Source organism: Mustela nivalis (assembly GCF_964662115.1).
Source record: "Mustela nivalis genome assembly, chromosome: 1".
Taxonomy (NCBI): Eukaryota; Metazoa; Chordata; class Mammalia; order Carnivora; family Mustelidae; genus Mustela; species Mustela nivalis.
In genome coordinates, this window is record NC_139020.1 from 9,700,101 (window position 1) to 9,727,484 (window position 27,384).

General features: G+C 41.8%; 1 protein-coding gene and 1 long non-coding RNA gene across 15 annotated transcripts in view; both read left to right on the top strand.

The window, feature by feature from the left end:
- RUNX1 (RUNX family transcription factor 1) overlaps positions 1-27,384 on the top strand; it is a 264,361-nt gene that overhangs the window by 82,782 nt on the left and 154,195 nt on the right. The window lies entirely within an intron of this gene.
- Positions 705-7,850, top strand: LOC309860754. Its single transcript, XR_014309602.1, has 2 exons — positions 705-5,128; positions 5,173-7,850. It is a non-coding gene; the product is annotated as an uncharacterized lncRNA (long non-coding RNA).

Here is a 27,384-nt window from a genome sequence, read left to right on the forward strand (position 1 = left end):
AGAAATACTCACTTGTTAACCTCAAGTGATTTCTGGGCATGGCTAAAATAAAACAAATTGCTTTTTAAATTTATGATTCCAGATTCTGTGTCTTATTTTCCATTTCTTCTTGTCCATTTTTCCATGTAGGTTTTATCTGCTACTTATAAACCATGAAAAACAAATTATTCCATTCAAATCTTTGGAAAGGACTGTTCGCTGGCACAAAATCTCCTTGTCTGATACTTTTTCTCGTTTTGGATTTCTGGAAGGGAAATCCTCCTTATGAGGAGACTTAACTTTCCATCAGTAATGGGGAAAACTGCTTCTCTCGGGATAGCAGAGGTAGCTTTACAGGAGAAAACTCAGCAGAAATAAAAATCCACATAATGTACGTCTATCCAAGTCTGTTTCTTTAGTGATATTGATCCCTCTTCTGGAGGAAAAAACGAAGGGTGACGTTGCAGAAGGTGAAGGGCAGACAGAAGGACACGCTTCGGGAAGTGTTTTCAGCTGTGTGCCATTTGAATGCCACCCTTATACCTTGAGAGAGTATATCCACACCCTCAAATCTCCAAAGGCGGAATCCCCCATCTCCAGTCTACGAATGGCTCACGACATGACCTGCTGTATACGGATCCACCACACTGGTCTGGCCGATGCCCAGTATCCCAGAGATCTTAATTATTTTTTGTAAGATTTCATTTATTTATTTATTTATTTGACAGAGAGAGAGAGAGAGAGAGAAAGAGAGCACAAGCAGTGGGGGAATGGTAGGGGGAGAAGCAGGCTCCCTGCTGTGCAAAGAGCCTGATGCAGGACTCTTAATTCCAGGACCCTGGGATCATGACCTGAGCCAAAGGCAGATGCTTACCCGACTGAGTCACCCAGGAGTCCCCAGAAATCTTAATTATTTATATCATCCTCATTCAAGCCTAAAAGTATCCTGTTTTAATGATAAATTATATGATCCCTTACTCTGAGTGATTTCTCCTAGATGTTTGCAAGGTGCCTTATTTAGAGAACAAACAATAAAGCTACAGGGTTTCAGAGAATTTAATCTGTTGTTCATATGAAACTGACATGTGGAGAGGTACCCCTCTTGCTCCTCCATGACAAAGCCAGGATCAAAGCCACACTACAAATCTTCATATAGTATTTGCTGTCAAGCCGGACACTCCTCTAAGTTCTTTATGGAAGTTGACTCATTCAACCTGTGAGGAAGTTGTTATTTTTATCCCATCTTACAGCGGGTAGCCCGTCCCAGGCCATGCAAGAGTGAGAGGCAGAGCTGTGCCTAGAGCCTGTAACCTGGTTCTAGAGCCTGGTGAGTTCCATATGCCACACCACTTGGCAGAGCTAGCATTTCTGACTCCTGGTCCTGCCCTCTGTTTTGTATTATGTTGCTTTTGGACCAAGGGGAGAAGATCTTGTTAGTGAAAATTTAGCTTTTCAAAGCTGTTATTTTTATAGTACAGGGCACATCATCCAAGTGCTACTAAATGCACTTAAAAACAGATATGACTTAGACTTCGCAGATAATGTATATATTTCAGGGAAGGTAATCAAAATATTGAGCAACAGATACAGCACAGGTAAAGACCACTCAGGAAGGAAGGCAGCAATAAAACGACCAATATGGCCAACCCCAGACAAATGGACTGAATCTCAGTCTGGTTGTTTTTATATTAACATTTGTTTGTCAAGGCCTGCCTGAATGATTCGATAGACCCCTCCAAATTATGGGTGTGCCTATATAATTCTCTCTGTAGACCACCCGGTAAAGCACCCATGAAAAGATTTTTTTTTTTTTAAGATTTTATTTATTTATTTGACAGACAGAGATGCAAGTAGGTAGAGAGAGGCAGGCAAGGCTTGTGGGGGGGGGGGTGGAGCAGGCTCCCTGCTGAGCAGAGATTTTTTTTTTCCCCTATGTGGGGTTGGATCCCAGGGTGCCAGGATCACAACCTCAGCCAAAAGGCAGAGGCTTTAACCAACTGAGACACTCAGGTGCCCTGAAAAGATTTTTCTTAATAAATATTGTTTGATGGTGATTATAGAGAGTGCTTGTATTGACCTCCTAGTTGCAAACTTATCCAAAAACAAACAAACAAACAAAAAATAAACGCATTGGCCATAAAGACCATGACTTACAGGAAAAACTGAAGAGGGTTTACAACATAGAAATTTTGGAGCCAAGCCCAGAATCGTTCTCTCATTCTCTGGGCCATGTGGGTCACAGGTGCTATTCTAGAACCTGGTCATATATGCAGCATGCTTGAGACATCACAGCTCCCAATCAGGCCAGGTGTGACTGGAATCTTTAGTGCTCAGAGCCTACTGAAGAGAGTGGAAATCATCATGGAGCCTTACTCTCTCCAATTCAGGAGAAAACAGTCTGTTTCCTAAAAGGTACAAGGAGCTTATCTGGCCCAGGATGAATCAAGGTGCTGTTTTTGCATGAGAACTGGCAGGGGAGACATCACAGTCATCTAAAAACTCCTTTTTGTATTCAAGTGGCTTAGGAAGACTTGCCTCAGTATCAGAAAAAGAAGTCTTCAAACATAGAAAGGTTTAAATAATAAAGTGGCCCACAGGTTATCAGTAGAACTGGCGGAAACATCAGACAATTCTTTAATGACCCTCTACAGCTGTTCTTAAATTTTGCCATTTCCTTACCCTGATCACACTCAAAAAAAAAAAAAAGGAAAGAAACTTTTCAATAAAGTAATGTTCTCCCAGTGATATCTAAATTTTATTCCAGTAAAAAATAGAATCCTCAGGTTAAACAATAAAACTAGAGAGTTTTTGTGTGTGTGTGTGTGTGTGTGTGTGTGTGTGTGTGTGTGTGTGTGTTTTCATGTATTTAAGCATGGTAAAAGGGAAAGAAAAGTGTTTTTATTTGTTGTTGCTGTTTTGGATTTGGTTTTAGGTTTGTTTTTTGTTTTTTTGTTTTTTTGTTTTTTTGTTTTTATAATACAGCATCCCTATTCATTTCCCCCACAAGGACCATTGCATTTTGAGCTCTGTAGAAAGTCAGCCTAGAAACCGAACCCTCATACACCTCAATGGAAAGGAAGGCATTGTGGTAGAATTTCTGGAAGGTTGTTCATTGGGCATAAAGACGTGATACATTGTTCAAGAAATAGACAGAAATTTTTAAAAAAAATAAACTTTATGCTCAACCACTCTAATCTTTCAAATTATAGATGACTGTATTTTTAAATCATTGTAATTGAGGTGTCTCCAAACAACATCTACCTAGTTGGTTAAAATGAATTACTATTACAGCTATCACATAAAGGAACATCACCATTATGAGGGAGAGAGGTTGGAGAAACTATCCCAAGTTTTCAGGTTGTCAGAAGTATATCATATTGATGATAACCAGCATGTTTCATTTTGTGCAATCTACATAAAGCACTCTCTTGACTTTTCTACTGCCATCACCTGGCAGAATGCATAGTAAAAAAGTAAAAATAAAAATTATTTTATGGGAAAACTGGTAGTTAGAGGGAAATATAATCAACCAACATGTTACTGACCATGATGCTCTGACAAGATTGTCCTTCCTGATAGTTGCTGGGTTTTATTTCTTTATTTTTCCCCTCTTAAGTTTTTGATTTTTTTTTTTAATCTTAAACCTTATTTCTATATGGTCTCATCTTCTCCTTTTTTTTTTTTTTAATGTTATGTTAGTTTTCTGTGTGATCTCTGCATCTAACCTCCCAGGTGGCATCTCTGTCTATTGTTAGCCTACGGAGCTTAGAGGTTATATGTGTCCTCCTTTTCTGTGACACAGACTTCACCAGACATGAGAGTTTCCATTGTTTTCATCAAAATAGCAGGGGCACCTGGGTGTCTTAGTTGGCCAAGCATCTGCCTTTGGCTCAGGTCATGATCCTAGGGTCCTGGGATCAAGCCCTACATTGGACTCCCTGCCCTGTGCGGTGTCTGTTTCTCCATCTCCCTCTGCCCCTCCCCTGCTTGTGCTCCCTCTCCCTAGCTCCCTTTCTCTCAAATAAATAAATAAAATCTTAAAAAAAAAATAGGATGCCAAAGCAAGCTTGGGTCTATGTCATTCATTCTCAATAGGAGCAATACTGTGCCCAAGAGGACAAAAATTTGTTCTCAGGGGGTGAAAAAAATAATCTTTGATGTCACAATGGCTTATGACCCTCTAAAACTCAATCCTGCTTGACAAAAGCCTTATCCCTTAGTCTTTCATGTCTGTCAGAAGGAGAATTTAAAGTTAATTTGTTCTTTCTCCCGGGTGGGGGGAAGAAGGGAATGATAATGAAAAAAAAAAAAAAAAAAAGCCCATATATTTGGGGAAATTTTTCCATTTGGGCAAGTAGGCAGCTGAGAGTATATTCATGTAAGATATGTGCTAATAAATCTAACTTCAAATTTAAGCAAGAGCTTGATATTATTCAGTAGTTTCAAGTATATGTCATTGTTGAGCTCAAACAGTATAGGGATGATTAGTTTTTCTTCACTGTTTTTTTTAAAGGCCAATTACTGCATTTTTTTTATCCTCATCTGAATTTCCAATGAGACACAACTTTCAAAGTTAAATCAGAGTTAAATGCAGGCTTTTGCTTGCATTTCGCCCTGAATTTTGTCAATTCTCAACTCAAAAATATTCAATGGCTTCCCTCTGCAGGTAGAATATAACTCATTGGTCATAAAAAAAAGACCCTCCAAGATTTAGTCCCAACCTCTCTTTCCAAAGTTATTTTCCTGAACTCGTCTTTATACACATCACTTCAACCAACCAAACTCTCATTTTTATGTTTCTGCCTACCCTGTTTAACAACCATGACTTTTTTCCCTTCCTCCCTACCAACTCCATACCCAACAGTTGTGAAGCATCCCTAATGCTAGTTTTCACAAAAAATTGTTTTGAACTTTATTGACATATAATTGACATACAACATTGTGTACTTTTAAAGTGTACAGTCCCCTGATTAGAGGTGGTCTTCCCTCTCCTCCAAACTCCTACAACTTGCCATCTGGACAAGTCTTATAGCACTTCACACTTTACACTATATGCAATGATTCTCCATACATGCCATATATCTTGGCTCCTTCTCCAAGTTAAAAGCTCTTGAAAGACAGACCTTTGGTCTTATTTCTAGACAACATGGTAGGTGCCTCCTTAGCTCAGTAGGCAGCGCGTCAGTCTCATAGACAACATGGTATAATAGAAAGAGCTAGAGAAAGACCTCGAGCAAACTTTGTCTACCACTTGCTGATTGCATCTGCCTAGCATTACTCTTGTTTGCCTTTCCTTTTATTATATGGGCAGGTTATCCAATCACTCTGAGCCTAGTTTCTTTATCTGTAAAATATTATGGTATTGAACTCAAGTTGGAAGAGGCAAATCTGGTCTCAAAACAGAGGGCCATGATCCAAAGGAAACAAAGCAATTGAGAAAACTCTTTATTGATGGTGCAATCTTTGAAACTACAGATGATAGTTTAAGAGAACATTCTGAAAAATAGGGACACATTTACAGATTGTGTGGTGATGAGAGAACACCCAAAAAATGTTCCAGGGTTTTGGGTTTTGTGACTTACTCTTACATTGAAGAGGTGAACACAGGAATATAGTGGAACCAAAAGAGCTGTTTCTAGAGAAGTTTCTGTAAAGCTTGGGGCCCACCTAGCAGTGAAGAAAATTTTTGTCAGTGGCATTAAAGATACAGAAGGATATAATTTGAGAGACTACTCTGAAAAGTATGGCAAGATTGGAAGCACAGAAGTTATGGAAGGCAGACAGAGTAGAAGAAAGAGAGGATTTGCTTTTGTAACTTTTGACGATCATGATAAAATTGGTTGCTTGATAAAATTGTTGTTTAGGGGTGTCTGGTTGGTTCAGTCACTTAAGCATCCAATTCTTGGTTTTAGCTCATATGTTCTCAGAGTAGTGAGATTGAATCCCATGTCAGATTCCATACTGGATCTTGCTTAAGATTCTGTTTCTCCCTCTATCCTTCCACCCCCTGCCTTTCATTTCCTAAAACAATACAAAAAAAAAAAAAAAAAAACTATTGTTCAGAAATACCACATTATTAATGGACACAACTGAGAAGTGAAAAAGTCCCTTTCTAAATAAGAAATGCAGTCACTTGATCACAAAGACGTCATGGAGGAGGATCCGGCAACTTTATGGGTCGTGGAGGAGCTTTGGCAGAAGAGGATGCTCTGGTGGTGGAGGTGGTGGCAGCAGAGGAATAATGGGAGAGGTGATGGTGGATATAATGGATTTGGAGTTGATGGTGGCAACCATGATGATGGTCCTGGTTCTAGTAGTAGGGGAGGCAATGGTGATGGTGGACTAAGATATGGAAACCAAGGAGGCAGATGGAGGTGGTGGTGGAGGGTATGATGTTCACTTACATATGATGGGTACAGCGAAGGAGGACATTTTGGACATAACTATGGTGGTGGTAGGAACACTAATGATTTCGGAAATTATAGTGGACAATGCCATCAAATTAGGGACCCATGAAAGGTGGCAGTTTTATTGGAAGAAGCTCAGCCAGTCCCTATGGTGGTGGTTATGGATCTGGTGGTAGAAGTGGCTGATATGTTAGCAGAAAGTTCTAAAAAATTTTCAAAAGAAAAGGGCTACAGTTATTAGCGAGGAGTTATCAGGAAAGCTGCAGGTTACTTTGAGACAGTCATCCCTAATGCATTAAAGGAACTATAGAAATCTGCCACCAAAGGAAGGATAATCCATAGTCAGAAAAGTTACTGCAAGTTAAACAGGAAACATTTCTTGTTCAGGACTATCAGAGCCAGTTTGCAAAAGGTCCAACTACTGACTAATGCAATCTAGTGTCAATCACATGTACATTCCCGAGCTCTTTCATCAGCTGTAGCTTTGCCTTTTTCTTTTTCTCTTCATTACGTCCATTATATTGCCCTGTAAGTGGTAGCAGTGGTAGCGGGAATAAAATATTAAGGAATTTTTAACTTCTAAAAAAAATATGATATATTGTGAGATTTACTAAGTTAAAGCATCCAACACAGCACAGATGCTGAAAGCATGCTGAATAAATCCATGCATATGTAATGTCACAGTTTGTTGTTTAAAATTTTTTCTCCAAAAGTTTCAATGACTGACCTGAAGACACAGATTGGGTGATGGATCTAATGAAAAGAAAAAAAAAAATGAACAAAATTGGTTTTGCTATTTTTTTGTACAGTGTTAATAATTCTACTTCTTTAAAGAAAATCCCAGGGAAATATTTAGTATGCAGACGATCCTTTCCAGAAGGAATATTGAAAGAAAACAGGAATAGACAGCAAGACAGGAGAGTGGTATGGCCTTTATAAAGTGAATGTTGTCTTCATCTGTACCAGATTTCATGCTACCTTCATTTTGCTCATTTTGCACCCTTCATCTGAACCCCAGATTTCAGGTTTGGGAAACAAAACCAAATGGAACATGAAACATAAAACAGGATCCAGTCAAGCACAGTAAGGTCTCTCTGGCTCCAAGTCAAACCTTGGCTGAACCACAAAGCTTCACCTGGTTTTGTGTAAAAACCACACTGAACCACCATTTTTTTTTCATGGTTTCGGTTTGAAAATGGGGTTTCATGCAAAGCTTGCTCTAGTTAGAGACAAGCTTCTGGCAAAACATGGGCAAGTCTGTAGCTCATGAGGACTCTGCCTCATCAGTACCTCCAGAATGGAGGCAAATACTTCTTCTTCTGCCCTCAGATGATCCAGGTTTTGAATAATCTTTTGAATAAATAATTTTTCTCATGTGATCATTAAGAGGACTGAAAACCATCATGCATACCAATAAGAAATACAGATACTGAGGTCATCCCTTTGCACTTGGCTTTTACAAAACAATGAAGCAAAAAAGGTGTGAGATGGTAAACATGGTCTAAAGTTCTGTCTACATGTGGAGGCAAGAGGAGGTTTGAAGTAATTCTTTAAAAAATGCAGGGGCTCCTGGGTGGCTCAGTCGGTTAAGTGCCTGACTTTTGATTTTTACTCAGGTCATGATCTCAGGGTCATGAGATCAAGCCCTGCTGAGCTTGGATCCTAGTTAAGATTCTCTCTTTCTGCACCTCCCTCTGAGTGTACACATGTTCTCTTTCTCTCTAAAACAAATAAACAAACAACAACAAAACCCCACAAAAACAAAAGGCAAACAAACAAAACAAGTTATTTAAAAAATCCAGGCCAAAATTCCACTTTTACTGGAAATAGCAATAATAAAAGCAAACTGGGTTACAGTAGTATACAGAGAGATGAAACCAATCTTACCCTCCTTCATTCAGCTCCTTCCATAGAAACACACACACACACACACACACACACACACACAAACATGATTACTGCATAGCCAGAGAGACAATAAAAGACACCAATCTATGCAGTCTAATGTCCAGAGCCAGGGCAGAATATCTTCTGAGGAATTAGAGGGCAGGAATAAAAATCCACACCACCTCCTCCCTCTGTGATTAACTGAATGCAGGACTAAAACCTTAGAGATACTCTCTAGGAGACAGATCCTAAAAGAGGAAAGGGACTTATATGTGATGTCTTCCCATGATTTAGGGAATCCATCCAAGTGATGGGCCCAGTTTGAAATATATTGGTATTGAGGATCCCTGAAAATATACATGTAGAGCTTTCAAGGCCCTCTAGAAATTTGGTCTATAAGTTCAAGGAAAGAGTTCTGGGCTGGAGACATATGGATTACAGGTTGGCTAATATAAAGGTAGAAGGTCAATGATATCACCCAGGGCAAGATGTCCAGGAAGAAGAGTGTCAAAAGGAACATCAGGGTTTTTGAACTCCACATTCTGTACATGCAAACTGGATAACGTGGGAGGGCATAAGAGAACAGGTCCAGCAAATGATGACCATAATGAAGGCCACATACCCCTGAACTGAAAAAGAGATCCTCCTCATCTCACAGAGCAGATCACTGCAAAAATCCCACACCACTGTTTAAGTAAAAAGTCACATCTCACTTTTCCACTCTAGGGTGGTCTCTAATAAATAAACCTTACATGGAAGCAGCACCTCATTTACCCAAAAGAAAAATCAAGGGTGATCATTAATTTTATGATAGGATTCATAATGGAATTCTGTCAAATAACATATTAGTGATGGTAACATATGACTCACTTCACCAATCACAAAACAAAAATTGCATTTGTTCACACTTTTTTTAAACACAAGTTTGTTTTTTATTTTTTTTTTGTTTTTTAGGCAATGCATACCATAAATTTCTTTAAGCAGATCATAAGCAAGTGGTTAAATGGGATCAGCAAGTATAATTAATTTTGCTTCCAAATGTTCTTTGGCACAGAATCTAGTAAAAACTTCTATTTATTTAATTATCATGTTCTGCAGTAGAATATTGATGTGGGGGCAGAAACCAAATGGGCATTTCCCTGTATGAAAAGTATTAATTCCAGGCCCCTCTTTAGTTCAGTATTTTATGAATCGCCTGATAGTTGAAGAGGTGGGCAATGTAATTGCCAGTTTTTCTAAAGAAAATCCAGGTGCCATATGAATGAAATAAACTACATAAAGTTCTGGGTACTGGATATAAAAATACCACATAAACTTAAATGTTCGCCTGCTCTTGTGTTTGGAAGAAATTCGTTCAAACTGTATTTAGAAAATGATGGCCTTTAAGTGATCAGTTACAACCCTACAAGGGTTATTAAAATTGTCCCAGAGAGTGTTCTTCCATGGAGACATCAGGGCAATGCACTGCTCCATCTAGGCAAGCCACGGAAATCTTTTATAAGGAGCTGGCAAACCACACAACATGTCCTTACCCTGGCTCTGTGAAATATGTGGTGCTTGACGTTTGATTGTTACAGTTCATGGGTCTGCTAGAAGAATCATGTCTTCCTCCTCTGACTGCTGGAGTTTACTTGTCTATTATCCTCTCACTGACGGGAATGCTTCCTACCTTCTGGTGTGGTTATGCATGGATCTCTCTCTTCAACTCAGTGGAGACAAAATACACACCTTCCTTTTTTGACAAACACTTAGTTAATGTACATATACCATACATAGTGGAGGATGGATGGATAAGTGGATGGATGGATGGATAGATATGGGGATGGATGGATGGATGGATGGATGGATGATGGATGGATGGATAGACGGATGAGTGGTAGATAGAATGAAGAAAGTATAACAAAAACGTTAAATGCACCTGGAAGGTTGGGGAGCCTGGGTGGCTCAGTTGGTTAAGATGGCCAGCTCTTGATTTTGGCTCAGGTCATGATCTCAGGGTTCTGAGATCCGGTCCCGTTTCGGGTTCCAGGTTCTGTGCTCAGCCGGGAGTTTGCTTGAGGTCTCACTCTCCCTCCATTTGCTTCTCCCCCCACTCACATGTGCACACATATGTGCTTCCTCTCTTTCTGTATAAAATAACTAAATAATTTTTTTAATGTGCCTGGGAGGTGATTAAAGTGATCAAATTAATAAGATATTTTCTTATGATGAGGTACAAAGAATTATCATTCTTCAATCTGTAATGATTATAAGAAAAGGATAAAATTAACAAAGTTCCAAAATATTAGCCTTTCCTGGATTCTTCTTATTGATCTATTGTCCAGAAATTAATTAAGAGAAGTTAAGGAATTTCCAGTTACCTGCCACATCTTTTAAGATCAGAGTCTTGATCGGAATTTGCTGTATGTTCCACAAACTTTTCTTTGGCGAAAGGAACTGACCCACCACTGTGTTCCTTCAGAGCTCTAGGGAAGTTAACACTGTGTTAATAAGTCAGTTCAAGTTGGGTGGATGAGCACAGGCTCTTTTCGACATATTCTCTAAACTTTCTAGGCCTTGGTTTGAGTGTGGCTGAGATCAATATGTAATACCTCTCTCAACTTATGGGATTATGAAGATCAAATGAGCTAAAATATGGAAATTCTTAGTTTACAAACAACTAGTAAATGACCAAGCCAGTATTGAAATCCAGAATTACCTAAGTCCTGAGACTTTTTTTTACTTTTTATTTTGAAATGAGTTGAACATCCAGGAAAGTTGCAAGATTGATACAAAGAACTGTGTACTCTTTGTCCAGATTACCAGTTGTTCCCTTCTTGCTACATGAGCCCATGGTTTCCATCAGCATGCAATGGAGTTTAGATAGTCTATAAAATGGACACGATGCTGGTGTCTACTTCACAGGGCCATTGCCAAAACCAAATGAGTTTACAGATGTGAAAAATAAGGCACAAATGAATGGCTGTCTCGAAGCCGAACAGGACCTCTGACCAACTTTGGAGCCCAGCTTTTGGGGACAGAGTAAGGAAGTGATCCGGTCCTCCAGGGTGAAGGGAAGTGGGCCCTGAAAAGGCCTGCAGGGGAAGTGACCTCTGAGGTCAGTATTTAAAGATCCAGCCATCCAGGATCAGGCAAAACCACAATTTCCATGTTCCGCCCCCTTGCCTTCTCCCAGAGAAAGGGCTGGATTTGAAAAATCTCTGAAGGATATTAGCTCATTTAATTTGGCAAAGTGAGTGCCACTGTGCCCAACCTAATTGCACTGTCATCACTGGAGCAGAGGTCATCCAGGTGGCTTCCAAAACGTGTTACTGCGAAGAGGGAACATCCTTCTGGGCCATGTCCTTGCAAACCCCCGCCTCTCATTCTTAAGATAAGAATGCGGATTGCAGTTCCTGGAAGTGAGAAGTAACCTTTCCAAAGCCTCTACCTCATGGTACTGCGCAAAGCCAAAAAGCCCTGTCCAAGGGCACGAAAATCCCTTCAAGACCGTGCATAGCCCACATAAAGCATCTCCATACATAATAAAGTGTGCGCTCTCAGGGGGCGAGCCCTGAACTTCCTGTCTGCCTCCCAGCCTTCCCAGTTGCGGGGAATGCACAAGGCCGCCGGCAACATCAGAATACCCAGAGCAGATCTGATCCATACCTTGTAAAAAGTCCTGTCTCCCATAAAAACAACCCTGAAGATGATCAGTTTTGCCAACTAAGCGTGACGCGAGCCTTTTGTCCTTTCAGTTCTCACTCGCCTTTTGACTTATTTGAGGAAAGTTATAATTAGATTGTGCTTCGCCTTTTCCCTATAACTGATAAAGGGCCGTAAATCCTGCACGTCATCCATGGGGGCAGGGGCTTATGAATTTCGCTATTTTGTGCACATTGTGCCATATGCAGGCCCAGCACAGAGGCCTGGTTCCATATTCCTGGCCTGCAGGAGAGCCACTGAGAGATATCATATGGTCTCCTGGCAGAAGTACAAAGTGCCTCTTGCTGTTTGATCTACTGTCTTAAACTTAAATGCAAAATCTGATAATTGGGTCAGGCAGGAGAAGAAACTGAGCAGTAAAGTTCTTTTCATTTCCTTCTGCTATTTCTCCACTTTTCATCTTTTCTTCCTTTTTTTTTTTTCCTCTCTCTCTCTCCATCTCCCATCTCCCTCCCTCTTTTTTCTCAGTTCCCAAGGGGACAGACTGCCCTGTGAGTACAGCAGATTCCGGGTGGTGGGTTTATGGCTGGAAAATGTGTCAGAGGGCCCCCTCTCACCTCCACTTGCCTTTTTGTTGTTGTTGTTGTTGTTGTTGTTGTTCCGTTAGCAGCAGTGCTGGATAACCATCTTGAGCTTTGCAAAAGCCCCAATCATGGCTGGGTTTACTTGTTTAGAAATATGACTGCCTTTCCAGACTTGGATTTGTTTAATGTAAAAGGAATTCATCGTCGTCTCTCTGGTTTCGGGCATTAAGCAGACAGAGGCTTGTACTTCAAAGGGCATGAGAGATAAGTGAAAACTGAACCTCCTTCTCAGACAGGAGACTGTGGTATGAAATGTCTGACTGAGACCTCTCTGCCCAGCAGTTCCTAAACAGGGAGTGAGAACTTTCCGTGCACGGTTTCACCACTCCAAGGCCCGCTGCAGAATTGTCTGTGTGGTGACTCAGTTTTTTTGAGCTGGGCTTAAACCTGAATATGGCTTCCTGGTGTATGTGAAGTTAGCACTCGCCAAGGAGGATACAGAGTATCAGAAAGAACAGAGCTTTCTGTTCGCATCACATTTTTCAGTCACAAAGGGTAGGTACTCACCCTCAGGTCGAGTTACTGAAGGTCACAGTTACCATAGGTCAGTCTACCTGCTCACTGTGATAGATGCTTCCTGGGCATCCCACAGCAGTGTTGGACTATTCCAGAATGTTCCCTGGGGTTTGTGGAGGTGGTACCTGGGAGCGAGTCATACTCTGGCTGTCCTTCTGCAGTCCCATGCTGATATTGTCAGTTGGGATCCGGATAAAAGAACATTTTAGATAGTCTTCATCTTGAATTGAAAAAGGAGTCACAGGGAAGCTACCTGAAGAGAGTGGGAGATCAAGAAACAATCTGGCCACTGTGAGACTTTGGAGAGTAAGTCTCGCCAATGGTATTAGAGTCCCTTCCTTCCACTGGAGGCCTGCCACTAACGGCTCCCATCCCAAATGTGAACTCTTTGGAGGGCCATACCCAAGCATCCTCTTAACTGGAAGTCAATGTTTAACGTTTCTCTGCATCTCTCCTGAGTATCCCATTCTTCCTGGTGAGTCTGAGGGCCTCTGTTGAGGGATGCATTGCCTTGGAATGATCACCAGGCCACAGCAGCGAGCCAGCAGAGAGCTTAGAATCAACTCCTTTATTCAGACACAGATGGCCAAATCAGGACACAGTCCTATCTCTAAGAGGCTTTGAACTTGCCTCCTGTGGACATTCTTGATCCAGCAAAGTCTGCAGAGAGCTCGAATTGGGGTCTGGGACTGGAGAGAAATTCAGCAGCCCAGGAATGTTGATGAGTATTTTTTCAGAATTCAGGACCTCAGGGATGGAGTGTAGGGTGGTGGACGAGAGACATCCACTGATTCTCTAGCTTGCTCAGCCTTAGTGCCTGCACTTAAGAGGCCTCAAAACTGGATTTGACCTGAAATGGAAAAGAGGCTATTTCTCTGAAAGAGGCAATTATGTGATACATAAGATTGCAACTCTATGTGATGGAAATTCCTTGGACACCAATGCCTGCAGCCCTAGGAGAATGCAGCCTGGTGTTCTATCTTCACGAGGCAACTCTTTGATCAAATATGTAGGGCTCTGCTGAGGGTCTCAGAGGATCCTAGAACTAACATCCATTAGCCACCTTAGCTGGCACGAGCACCTCATGCTTTCTCATTCTATTTAATGCGACTCTGCTCCACTCCTTACCACCACTGGAGACTTCTTTTGTCCAAAACACTAGATTCGACCTTGTCAAGGTAACGCCAAAAATGACTCTCACATATCTTGTGCATGTCTACAAAAGGTCTGATTTGCACTGGGCCCCAGTGTTCAGGGTTCCTTGGATGGAGGTCAGCTCCCCCACTCCACCCATCCCACCGCTAATGCTGAGGTTCACACATTTCTGAGAGCGGCTGACAGATTACAAGGTGTATACAGTCTAAGTGGCCCATTGAGAGGTTCATCCAATGATGCCTTCAGTCCAATCTAAAACCCAGCAGAAAGATAGAACACTATTTTTAAAAACATGTCTGTGAAGCTGTTTTAATTACATCCTTAAGATTTTGCCCCATTCCTGAAGAAATGAGATAACTGTCTGAATAATTCTTTCTTAAATGCCCTTTTACACATCGGCTCCTGGCCCGTCATTACTTAGCCTTATCTGGCACATTTGTGTGACAAGAACTATTGCCTTGCTTGCAGGCGCCATCATCAAGGAAAGGGAAAATCGGAAACTCTTAGGTGACAATTAATTTAGAAACAACATCATCATGATTCTTGTACGGCTCATGTAACCATAATAGCAATTTCAGCTGGAAACACAAAAATAAATAGCAGGGCAAATGACATTAATTTTCATTTGCAGCAAACTCATAATTGGATCAATGGCCTGATCCTTGGGGAGAAAGTGGGTGACCATGGATTGGTGGGGTGAAGCCCTCTATTGATGTCAGGAAAGGGGTGTGCATATGATGCTGCTCATTGAAACCCTGCGGGAAAGGGCAGTGACCTCAGGCCTTCCTCTGGGCAGCCAAGTGGTTAGTCCAAACCATTAACTTCTCCATCCTTTGGCATGTGGCTTCAGGCAAGTTGCTTGACCCTTGGGGGCTCAACTTCTGCATCTGCTCACTGAGGATGATGAAAGAACCCACCTTAAAGGGATGTAAGGATTAAAGAGTCTGACCTATATAATGCACTTAAAATGGCATCAGATACTTGCTAAATTCTTCAAAAATATCAAATGATGATGATTAATTTTTATTATCATTTATTATCTATGGTACAGTAGTAAAGGACTAGTCTCTGTGTTTAAGAGATACAAATCCAACTATAAGCTCTCCTACCTTCTTGCTGTGTCATCTTGGACAAATTAGCCACCTGAAACCTTAGTTTCTTTGTTGATATAACAGGGCTCTGTCTAATTTGCATAACTATGTCAGTGAAATTGATTAAGCAAGGGGAAAGCATTTTGTACCTGAACATGAGACCTCAAAATTTGCCCTTCTCCAGAAGATGTTGGAAGTGCAGTAGAGGGCACAGTTCCAATATGGTACCCTGAGTTTTGGTTGGCCAATCCCTTTCCTGGTGTGCACAGGTGGGCATACTCAACTTCTACATGACTTTCCTGAACTTTCCATGACTTGCCCAGGATGCCCAGGTGTCTGCAGGTATGACCCCCAGAAATGCTCTGCATTTCTCTGCAGATGCGGGGCTAGGTCAGACAGTGGTATGGTAGAAACTTGATATGAAATGGCCCTAGATCTCAAAAAGGAGACCTGGATCTTCAAAATCCCCCTGCCCTAGTGTGTATGTGTGTGTGCTTTCTGTGTCTCAGATTTTCATCTGAAGAGCCCCATAACTGGTGAGTATGACCACCAGGAATTTGAGGGAGGAAATGGGGCTCCACAGAAAGTAAACAAGGACATGTAGTTCTTTATACAAATATTCTGAAAGAACACTCCAAACATCCTTCCAATTCCCTGCCCTCCCCATATGAGGGTGGAAGGGCTTTTCTCCTCTTTCTTCTATTATACAATCCTTTGCTTTAGGCCTTTTCTCTTAACGCCTTGTGTCCCTGAAAGAGGTGTCTATATAAAAACCAAAGTATCTGGCAGAGGAAAAGGAACTAAACCAGAGGCAGCAAGATCATCAGAAGCCCATAAAAACCCTCCAGATGATTTTTATTTGCATTTCCTGACCAGTTTGTTACTGTTTTCTGAAAATTTGGAGATGAAGTGTGGAATATGGATGAAATGTGGAATATATATTCAAGATCTCAATGCATGAGAGAACATGTGAGCATGTGTGGAAGTACTAGCAAAGATGTGTGTGTGTGTGTGTGTGTGTGTGTGTGTGTGTTGCATGTGCATGGAAGTGTGTGAGTAGGATATGTGTGTGTGAGCTAATGCACAAGCACATGGGTATGGTGTATGTGTGCAAGCATGTGACAGTGTTTGTTTGCTAAAAGCACTTAGGGTATTGGTGCTCTTCTGGCCATCCATAGTGCCTTCAGAGGAGGCCAGAAGAGATTTTATGCATTTGCCCTTCAATTCCTAGATGAGGAACCTGAAGCCCAGAGAAGGACATAACTCACTGGTCACAGAGCTTGAAGTGGCAGACGGCAGATCAGAAAGCTGAATATCCGCTTCCACTTCCCTCTCCTTCATGCTACTTTCCCTTACTTTTGGCTGACCTCTGAGACACTCCCACTAGTAGGGCTGGCTCTCCTCCTACCTCAACTGCTCTTTTCTTCATCCCTTGCTGTGAGGGATATGTACATGGGTATAGAAGGGTATCTGCAATTCTGGGTTAGCATTAAAATGCCCTTGTTTGCTATAAAGCACACAAACTTCCTACAGAGGTCCTCACTTCTTGAGGAAGACAGCTTCCACTGTTCTCATGTTGGAATCCCAGGTCCTGGTCACTTGGTGGAGTTAGTTGGTTGTTCTTTGTGTTACCACAGTGGTAAACAGAACCTCTCTGTTGCCAGAGCCTCTCTAGTCTTCTCTGTGAAAACAAGGGTAGGACCTGGAATGAATGTATGAATGAATGATAGAATGGCGGTCCCAGTCTTCCATCTACATACATAAGTTTTATTTACTTGAGGTTGAAAAAAAAAGCAGGCTCAGAACATTCTGAGCCTAAAAGCCCTGTTCATATGTGCCAGGCTCAGTGCTTCTCAGGGCTAAGATTAAGCCAGCCAAGTCCCTCAAAAGCCCCCCTTACTGAAGAATCTCCTATCTGAGTCTGCTGTATGGTAAGTCTCCCTAGTCTAGCATCATGACAGAAACAGCTGTGCTAAATAATGTCCCATTGATCCACCATCAAAGTCCACATCTTGTTTGGACTTCAGATTATTCTCACTGTAATATGTCTTGGGGGTGGTCTGGACCTTGGACAGCACATCATATGGAAAGAAAATCAAGGGGCCATCCTTAGCTATCAAAATTCCCCTATTTCAGGTCTGTCTTTCTATTCCACCCCCCCCCCCCAGTTGATGGCCCTGGCATTGTAACAAATGCAGTAATGGGTTTTCAACAGTACAAAGGGCCTCAGAGACCATCTTACTGCAACCAGCTCACATATTTAAGGACATTGAGGCCCAGGGAATTACTGATACTGAGCCAGCCTGTAGTCTAGCTGGTCTCTTGCCCCTTCTAGGCTTTTCTGTCCTCACCTAGCAGCTCCCCAGGTATTACACCAATGTCTCCTCTCTACTGGAGTTTGAAAAACCAGGGATAATCTGGAATGCAAGGGACACTCCACAGTGCTGCGGTTGGGGGAAGGTGTGTCTCCCATGTGGGTGCTGAGTGAGTGTTCCTTCCATGCTGCCTATGAGCCCAGTGTGGAGAATATGCCTTGCAGCATAGCCCTGCTCTCAAGGGGACCACAACCTAAACTACAGACACCAAATGCTCTATATCTGAGACCTTCAATCTTGACTACACATTGGCGTTGTGGGAGCATTTCAGAAATATGGAGAGCAAAATGCTGGTATTGACATGACTTCTATTCCTTTCCTTTTGTTGCTTGGGGTCTCATAAGGCAAAAATAGGGCAGGCACATGTTTTGACTGGCAAAGTGCAAGAATCTATATTCAAATTCTCTCCCCACAGCCAGGCTCTCTGAGGCTGTCAGGATAGTGACAATATGGATCAATTACTCTTTTTTTTTTTTTTTTCCACAGAGAAACAACCATGATCTCTCTCTTCTTCACACTTTGCAAAATGGTCTCAGTGAGAGCATGCTTGTCCGTAGCTGAGGAAGTAGAAAGGTACATGGTTCCTAAATCTAGATTTGGGTCATTTGGCCAAGATCCTTTGGTTTACTTGTTTGAACCCAAGCCTTAAGACACCAAGTGGAGAGGGAAAAAAAACAAGTGTATAAACAACACCAACAAAAACACCAATAGTTGAAAAATCTCAACTGTTAATAAAAAAATGAGGAAGGAGAACTACTTCATAATTACAAATTTCTATAAGTAATTTCTTTACTGGCTGACTGCTGATATTTCTGTCATATTCCATCAAAAGGGAAGAGTTAACAGGAGCATTAAAAGCAGAGAAAGAAATTTCTTTTGGTCAAAACAGAACATCCTGTTTTGAGTCCTAAGCAAACTCTTAAGTCACAGAGGGTGTTCAGCCCTTTGCCTTTGGCAAAACACAGCCTCTTCTTTCTAAATGTTTTTAAATGTTTCGTGGGAGCAAAAAGTGCAATGAACTTCTCAGACATCAAAAATATATAAATTAATAAAACACATAAATAGAGCTTCCATTAAACTGGAAGAGAGCTTGGAGACTCAAAAGAATGCATTCTTGGAGAAAGACACTGGTCCACAAACATAATTCACTGAGAAAATAGATAATCCTGCTTCACCCAACATGCCTGTTCTCCTCTTTTTCTCACGGAAAGTTTACTTGGGAAAGAATATTGTCTGTGAAACATGACTAAATCATTGTTCACTCTAGGAAATATGAGAGCAAACTAATTAGGGACACATATCATTATTAGTAAAACATAGGAGACACCACTGCTTGCCTTTAAGTCATTCTGCTCTGTCCTGTCATCAAGGAAAGTTCAAGGGTCAGGATCTCAGGAGCACTAAATCTTGAAGTCTATTGCTGAAATGTTACCCAGGTTTTTCTCTACACATCAAAATTTATCATTCTTTCAAGTGGTCCGTCAAAACATTTAGGGAACAAATGAATGTCCTATTAGACTTGGTAAAAACCCTGTCACGAAGAAATGGCTTCTCTGGGCTACTGTGTCTTGTTATGCCATAAGAGTGTTTTTTTCTCCATTGTTGTCTGTCAGTCCAGAAAAGAGTTAGCTGATGATGCAATTCCTCAATCACAGAGGACCTTCGCAGGACAGCTCCTCACCTTTCCCTCATCTTCCCATCACCCTTCACCTGAAGACATTTATGATGCCCCTTTGTCCATACTTAGCTCAGTATTGCTTCTCCCACCTTCTACAATGTGCCCACTGACATGTCTGTTTATCTGGTTGTGCTCAACAACATAAGGGACTCTTTGGTTAAAAATTATACACAGTCAAGGAAAAATAAACTCTCATAGAATTTGTCTACCTTCCAGTAATGACTGAAGACAAAAGGGCCTTCCATTGCTGTCCAAGGCTGGGCAAGTCTTAGGATGTCTTGGCCCTTGACCTTAGACTGATTCCATTCATGGGAGTCTCAGTTTCATGGATAACACCAGCTGATATAACACCTCACAAATCTATTATCACAATAAAATCCAAAATGGGTATTCCTGACCTGATTCTGTGACCCAGTTTTCACCCACTCTGTGGCTCTGCCCTCTTGCAAGTTTGCAGTGCTGATCTGCATCTAGCTGGGAGGATGGAAAGGGTATGGAGGATTGTGTATGAGAGGCTTTGGGCCTGGCCTGAGGTCTGGCACTTCTGCTCACATTCTGCTTCCCAGACTGAGTCATAAATGAGCTTCCAACCACCAGGGAGGCTGAGACATTCCTCTGGTCACCGGCCCAGAAGAGCAGAAAGTGGATTTGGTGAGTAGTTGGTTTACTGTCCCCCACACACAGAATAGTTCTTCCCATGGAGATCCAAGATTTTGCCCCAAGTTTCTCCCTTGTGCCTAAGGCCTCCAATCTGTCACTGACCCCTATCTTCTGTGTCTGACTGAGGCTTGGGGCATGTGTTCTGGTCTGTTTTGTTCTGTGTTCCCATGTTTGCTGAACTTTTATGTGCTGACACCCTTCACAAGGGTTCCCCACCTAGTGCTTCAATGCTTAACCTCACATGCCCTCCCAGCTTTATGCACATTTGACTGAACCTCCTAGTTCAAAGTGATCCCCTACTGCACTGGTTAGTAGGTTGCCCACCTACTAATGGACACGCATGAGTGTGTCCTCCGTAGTCACCGTTCTGCTCTTAGCCAGTGAGTACAGGGATGAGAGAAGCCATCCCCCTGGGAAGCATTGGCTTATCAGCACCAGCTGAAACCTTGAGTCATTCACTGCCCTTGACATTTCTCCTCTGCTTCTATCTCCAGCTCTAAGCTGAGTTTACTCTCTCTGTGGATCTCAGGTTCATGGAGAAATTAACTCCCTCACCGTACCACTGATCCAAACCTGGACACATCACCTCCTCAACTTTTCTAAACACTTGTCTTCCTCAGTAAACCCTCTTTTTATCTTCTCTTTCTGGTCTTATTCATATATTTGTCGCTAGCTAAAAGGTCTTCAGCTCACTCAGTCTCTCTTCAGCTACCTGAGGAATTCATGGTTTAGTTTCTTTATGCTTACTGATAAACATCTGCACAGCACTTACTATGTGCTATTCACAGGTCTAAGTGCTTTACAGATATGAATTTATGTCGTCCTCTGAATTCTAGGAGGTCCTTATGGTGTTATCCCCATTTTGAGGCTGAGGACACTGAAGCACGGAATGGTTCAATAATTTGTTCAGGGTCACAGTTAGAAGTTTCTCCCATGCAAGTCAAATAGTCTTTTTTTTTCCCTTCCCCTGGTTAGATACCATTCTGGACCTAGCTCGAAGGACACTGAGTCTTTAAAGCCAGAATGGAACTTAACGTTACTGATCCAGCTACACTTCATCTTAAAGGTATTGATGCTGAGTCTCAGAAAGATGAAGAAGGGTCCTTCCCATGACCACACAGCGGGTTGCTGGCAGTTTTCAGACTTGAAGCCCAATGTCATCCATTCCCTCAAGACGAAAGTCACTTCTGTTACAGCCACAAGTCAGCTTCTTAGAAAATCTCTAATCTAATATGGGATTCCCATATTAGAATTCCCATAATTAGAATATCCCTAATCTAATCCCTCATCTAATATGAGGCAAATGCTTCGTAATTCCTATGAGTGCCACCCAATTCTTCTCTACGTTCAAAAAAAGCTGTACTGGGAGGATTTTCATTTCACCATTATCCTTCACAAGGATGCATAGGATGAGAAACCTAAGCAGATAAACCAATGGGGGATAAATTTCCATTGGCAGCATGACAGAGTGTGTCTGAAGCATGGTGCCACCACATGGGCCCTATGAAAGGGACACCTCATTTGGGGTTTGGACTGGGTTTCTCTTCATACTTTCTCTATTATCTGGAAGCAATAGGGTAAGAAACCTTTGGGTTGCTTAGCTAGTCATACATTCCAGAATAGCCACTATTCATAGCTCTCAGAATTAGGAATGCTTCCTTTGGCCATTGGGTCATGTTTACAAATTTGAGCTTTTTCATCTCAGAAAACCTCAACCTTTTCTGGGTCATTGGGAGCCATCAGTCTGATGGTGTATCCGACTGAGGGCACATGTCAAATGAATTGGTGACTATGTGGCTTCATCAGGTGCTGGGGCAGGATGTCTGTGCCGTGCTCCAGACACACTTCCTCTCAGGAAGGAAGAGGAGTACAGGCACACTCAGCTCAGGGTCCCATGGGTGCTTAAGAAGATGTCTTAGGAAGCTTCCTTCTCATCTCCCCCCAATAATATTGCTTTAACTCAAGGAAGCATTGACTCTCCAAAGACAAGTGAGGTCCTAGTTTGCCTGAGGTGAGGACACTCTTCATATTTCACAAGCCACCTTGGCTCCTAGATTCCTGTCACATACATTAATACTTCCTTCCCATTTGTCACTGATTCTCCAGGGAGTTTTGTGAGGTTTTATAATTGATAATTATTGCACTTAGTGTCCCATAATACCTTTCATCTTCAAAGCAGTCAGCAAATAGTAGCAAGCACTTATAACACCTGCCTTGGCCAAGTCAGCATTTTCCTCTCTATTTGGCACCTGGATGCTGTGAGACAAAGAGGAGGTGACCCAAGCTGGAGGTCAGGGCAAGCAGCTCAGATGCTTGTATATGCTGCTTTCTGGTGTCACCTTCCCTTTTGTAGACACTATTATTTCAAACAAGAACAATCTGGGTGCCTTTCCTGGTGGCTCCTACCATCCTTTGAAATCGGCTGTCCCGCCACGTGGAAGGCATTCATTTATTTCTGAGTCCATCTTCACGGAAAGACTAGTGGAAAAATTCAAAGCTGAGGGAAAAGGGCAAGTTAACCTCACAAGTGGAAGTAATTTTGCAAACTTGGAAGATTGATGTAGAATGTAGTAATGCACCCTGCCTGTGACTGTGGAGATTGAGCCGATAAGGAGGAGGAATATGAGAACACAAGGTCAAAGTTCTAGGGACTCAAACAACCTTGCTCAGTGTCCCCAGTCTTGGAACCACAGCCCACAAGAGATGCAGTCCTAGCAGAAGAACACACAAATTCACTAAGTTGTGTCTTGTGTGTCACGTAATAACAACACTCCCAGCCAACACTTTGGTGACCAACAGGACTGGCCAAGAATTTGACATCGTGTGGACAAAGTGGCTGAGTAACTATGTTTCCCCTTAGTAGCTAGGTCTTGGTGAATGTGTAGACATAGAATGGGGCCTTTAGAAAACCAAGGATTTAAGATCACATAATGACACTTTCAACCCAAACTGACCATTTGTCTATTTATATTATTGTTTTGAGAGTTCATCATCTTCCCCCAATTGTATCTTTCAAATGAGAAACTCTCTGGACTTTGGGTTTTCAGGAAAATGCTGCCTATGGCAACCACCTTAACTAGAACATGTCTCTCTCTGCTTAGTTGTAGCCGAGTGTACCATTACTCTCCCTGCAGATGAGTCTGGGTGCAGAGCTCCTGTTGACAGTCTCTGGAGATCCTTCTCATGCCAGCTTTGTTGTTATTCATTTCAGGCCTTCCTACTGTGTCCAAACCTACACAATGTCCCCTCCAAAAATGAAAAACAAAAAATACCTCTTTTGCTGAATTCCATTTTGGAAACACAGGGCTTGTTAACAAAGGTACTGTTTTATTTCGACTACTAGTTGACTTTATTTTTATATGTTCACTTGCATATCTATAAGGGGGGGAAATGGGTTATTTGAACTAAAAGAAATTTGAGCCAAACGCCTCTTGACAGTTAACCTGGTTGGAGTACAGTTGACTTCTTGCCCGTTCCAGAAAAGCAACCAAAGCTTCCCAGTAGCATCTTAATGCAATTACTTGATGAGACGAAGGCATTTCATTTCCTGACCACTACAGGAATAAGCAATATAGCTGTCGATAATTTTTCAACAGAGCTTCAGGCATGATGGTCACCAACCAACCACCCTTTCATATCCTGATTAACGCATTTCCATCAATGCTTTAAAATTCACCTTCATCAAGCCTGGAGGTCTTTGGGGATTTTGCTGGTAAGCAAATGACCTACTCCTTCATCTAGTTTCAGGTTGTTATTTTGTTGCTGAATATGCATCACATCACAGCAATTTGCCTCTATCCTCCATTAAAGTCAAAGGCGGTTACGTTCAGTATGCCTATCCTCCTAGCTTCCTCAGAGGCCAGAGTGTTGAGTCTGACAAACAGCAAAACCCTGCTTCCCTGGGAAAATTAGAGTCTACACTATAGTGTTCTCCATTAATAAACATAATCACTCCCATTTATTGAGTACTTAAAGTGTATCAGGTACAATGTTGTGCTTTTGTTCATCTTGTCTCATCTAATCCCCACAAACCCCAGGAACAGTCACTGGCAAACTAGTAAGGATAGGAACTACCTAGGCAGTTTTAAACAACTACCTTGTTTAAAATACAGGCCTCTTGAGGCACCTGGATGCCTCAGTCAGTTAGGTGTCTGACTCTTGGTTTCAGCTCAGGTCATGATCTCAGGGTCCTGGGATCGAGCCCTATGTCAGACTCCCCACATCTCCCTCTCTCTCCCTGCCCCTGCTCACATGCTCTCTCTCTCTCAAAAATAAATAAAATAAACATTGTTATAAAGTAATTAAATACGAAAGTACAAGCTTCTAAACCCCCCCAACCTTGCAAACATTTGGGCTTGCTAGAGTCTGGGTGGGCACCCAATATTGGCAATTTAACAGTTCTGAACTTCCCTGGGATTTCATTAGCCACTGGGTTTGAAACTCTGTTTCTTCATCCTTCTATATTTTCTCCTTTAGTCTTGTGCCCTCCAGCATAACCCCTGAAATGCACCTGTCAGAGAACCCCCCAGTCCTAGGTAAAAATGTACAAAATGCATCTGTCTTATATATATATATATGTATATATATACATATATATATATATTTTATAGCAGTCCAAGTTTATGTGTGTGTGTGTGTGTGTGTGTTTATAGGCACCATAGCCTGGGAAGGTTGAAAGTGTACAAAACAATAGACATTTGTTTCTCACGGTTCTAGAAGCTGGAAGTCTGAGATCAGAATGCCCTATATGTCAAGTTCTAGTGAGAACTCTCTTTGTGACCTGCAGACATCAGCCTCCTTGCCATATCCTCACATGAGAGATGGAGAGAGAGCCAGCTTTCTGGTCTCTTATTATACTGGCACTAATTCCATCATGAGAACCCTACCCTCCGGAGCTCATCTAAGCTTAATTACTTACCAAATGACCCATCTCCTTATACTTTCACACTGGGGGTTCAGGCTTCAGTACATGAATTTGGGGGAACACGAACACCCAGTCCATGACAGCATCCTGGGAGGGATACCATCCAAATGATATTTCTCCTCTTATCTTCTCCCACCTCAATCAAAGACACCTTTTTAAACCCAGACCAAAACATGTGAATTGAATCTTCTGAATACCATCTCTATGCAAATATAGCCAAGTGTACGAAGGTGAGCTACTCCTACTGTAGCTTAAAATATTGCCACTCAAAGTGATGTGTTTGGAGAAAGGAACCTGAATGAGCCAGTAAACAATATCCCAAAGGACACATTTGGATCTGTTATTTGGTTTAGATTTGGGTCCATAAGAGCAAGGTTCACAACTGTGGCCAGTGCTTTGCTGAAAACTATAATCATTTCTGAAATACCAAGGCCATTTGTGGCAATAAACCCGCCATTCCTTAAACTTGGCTTCTCGGTCTCCAGGATTTTGCTTTGGCCAGAATTTTCTCTTCTTATCTCCCTTCCTCCAGGGGGTTAAGAAGTCTTTCTGGATATCCTCCTCTTTGCAGAATTTGTTTCTTCTTTGCCTGGGATGCTTCCCCACTGGGTTTCTGTTCCTATTAGATCAAGTCATATTCAAACCATACTTTACTGAGTTTTGCATTTGTCTTTTCTAGAGGCTTAATGGGGTTGGCGGGGGGAGGCTGGATCACATGCTCTTGAGCAGAGACCTGGGATCGAGGGCCAGTGTGACCAGTCCTAGCCTGTGTGACTCAATCAAATTACCTAACTTCATGGAGCCTCTCATCTGAAACACGGAGCTATAAAGACCACATTCCGGTATAAGGATTTAATTAATGAGGAACAAATGAGGTGACCGAAAGTATATAAAATGCCTGCTGACCCCAGCACCCAGGATTTTCAGGAAACAGAGCCCCTGATTAGAAATAAGAATGTGGCTTCCCAAACCCTAGTTTCTTTTATTATAAAATGAGAACCTTATTTTTTTAACCCTCCAAAGTGGAGAGGACTCTGAACAAGAAAGCTTAGAAGCCATAAAGTAGTTACAAACCTACAATACATTCCTTCCTTCAGATAATATATATTGACTCTGGTCCAGGCCAGGCCTTATAACACATGAGCGAGAGGGGCAGAAGTGACCCGTAGCAGTAGTCGAAATCAGCCAGCATGATAACCGGCTGATGCCACACCTTATTTTTTCCAAATAAGAATTCTTTTGTTCAAATGAATTACAGCCCACTAAAAAGACACAAAAGAAATTTCACGCAGCTTCTAGAGTTTAAGTGACAGGGCCACTGTCGTTGGTGGGATTGCTGTCACTCTCCTCCCTGACTTGTAGAAGGGACTGTGGCTCGTCTCCAGAACCTCGAAACCACCTGTGTGAACTGTCCCTATTGTGAGATAAGTTGATGGAGAATCCCCACCTGGGAGGAGCTACCCAACACTTGGCAATACTGTAAAATGTAAATAACTCATCACTTGCTTTCCAGAGGCTGTTGACAAATTGCTAATGTCCTTTCTAGCAAACATCATAATGAGTTATTAGAGAGTGAGCAGCATGTAGTGCTGCAATCATTCACTAAATGTCAATAAAGGATTTATAAACAGAACTTTTCATTACATTCTCTGGAATTCTACAGGATGTTAGTGCTTCCCCTGGGCCATGCTGGAAGTTAGCACAAAGACAGACACCTACAGGGATTAGGGTGGGAAACCCTGGGAGGAGGGGAGTATCTTAGGATCCTGCCTACCAGATAGTCTATAAAATACAACCAAACCATTGCGTAATTAATGATTACCTAAGCTCATACTTATTTTTTTTTCCTTTTTGCTTTTATGCTATTCTCATTATTTATACTTTAGGTATGGAGAACAAAATTGCATTTCAATATTTCTTCAGCGCAGTTTTTCCCCCATCACTTCTATATATCTGTTATTTATAATGTAGGGTTCTTTTATTTTTTATAAACATATATTTTTATCCCCTGGGGTACAGGTATGTGAATCACCAGATTTACACACTTCACAGCACTCACCATAGCACATACCCTCCCCAATGTCCATAACCACACCCCTCTTCCCCCAACCCCCCTCCCCCCAGCAACCCCCAGTTTGTTTTGTGAGATTAAGAGTCACTTATGGTTTGTCTCCCTCCCAATCCCATCTTGTTTCATTTATTCTTCTCCTACCCCCTTAACCCCCCCTGTTGCATGTTATAATGTAGGTTTTAAAAAGAGATGTTAGTTTTGAATACTAAACAAAACATAAAATGTGAGTTATAACTACTACACAACATGTGTAATGACGTGGTTAGTAGACCTTGGATAATCACTTAGCCTTGTTCAGATTTCGCCTTCATAAACTGAGACCCTTACACAGGATAATAATGTTTGTTCAGCT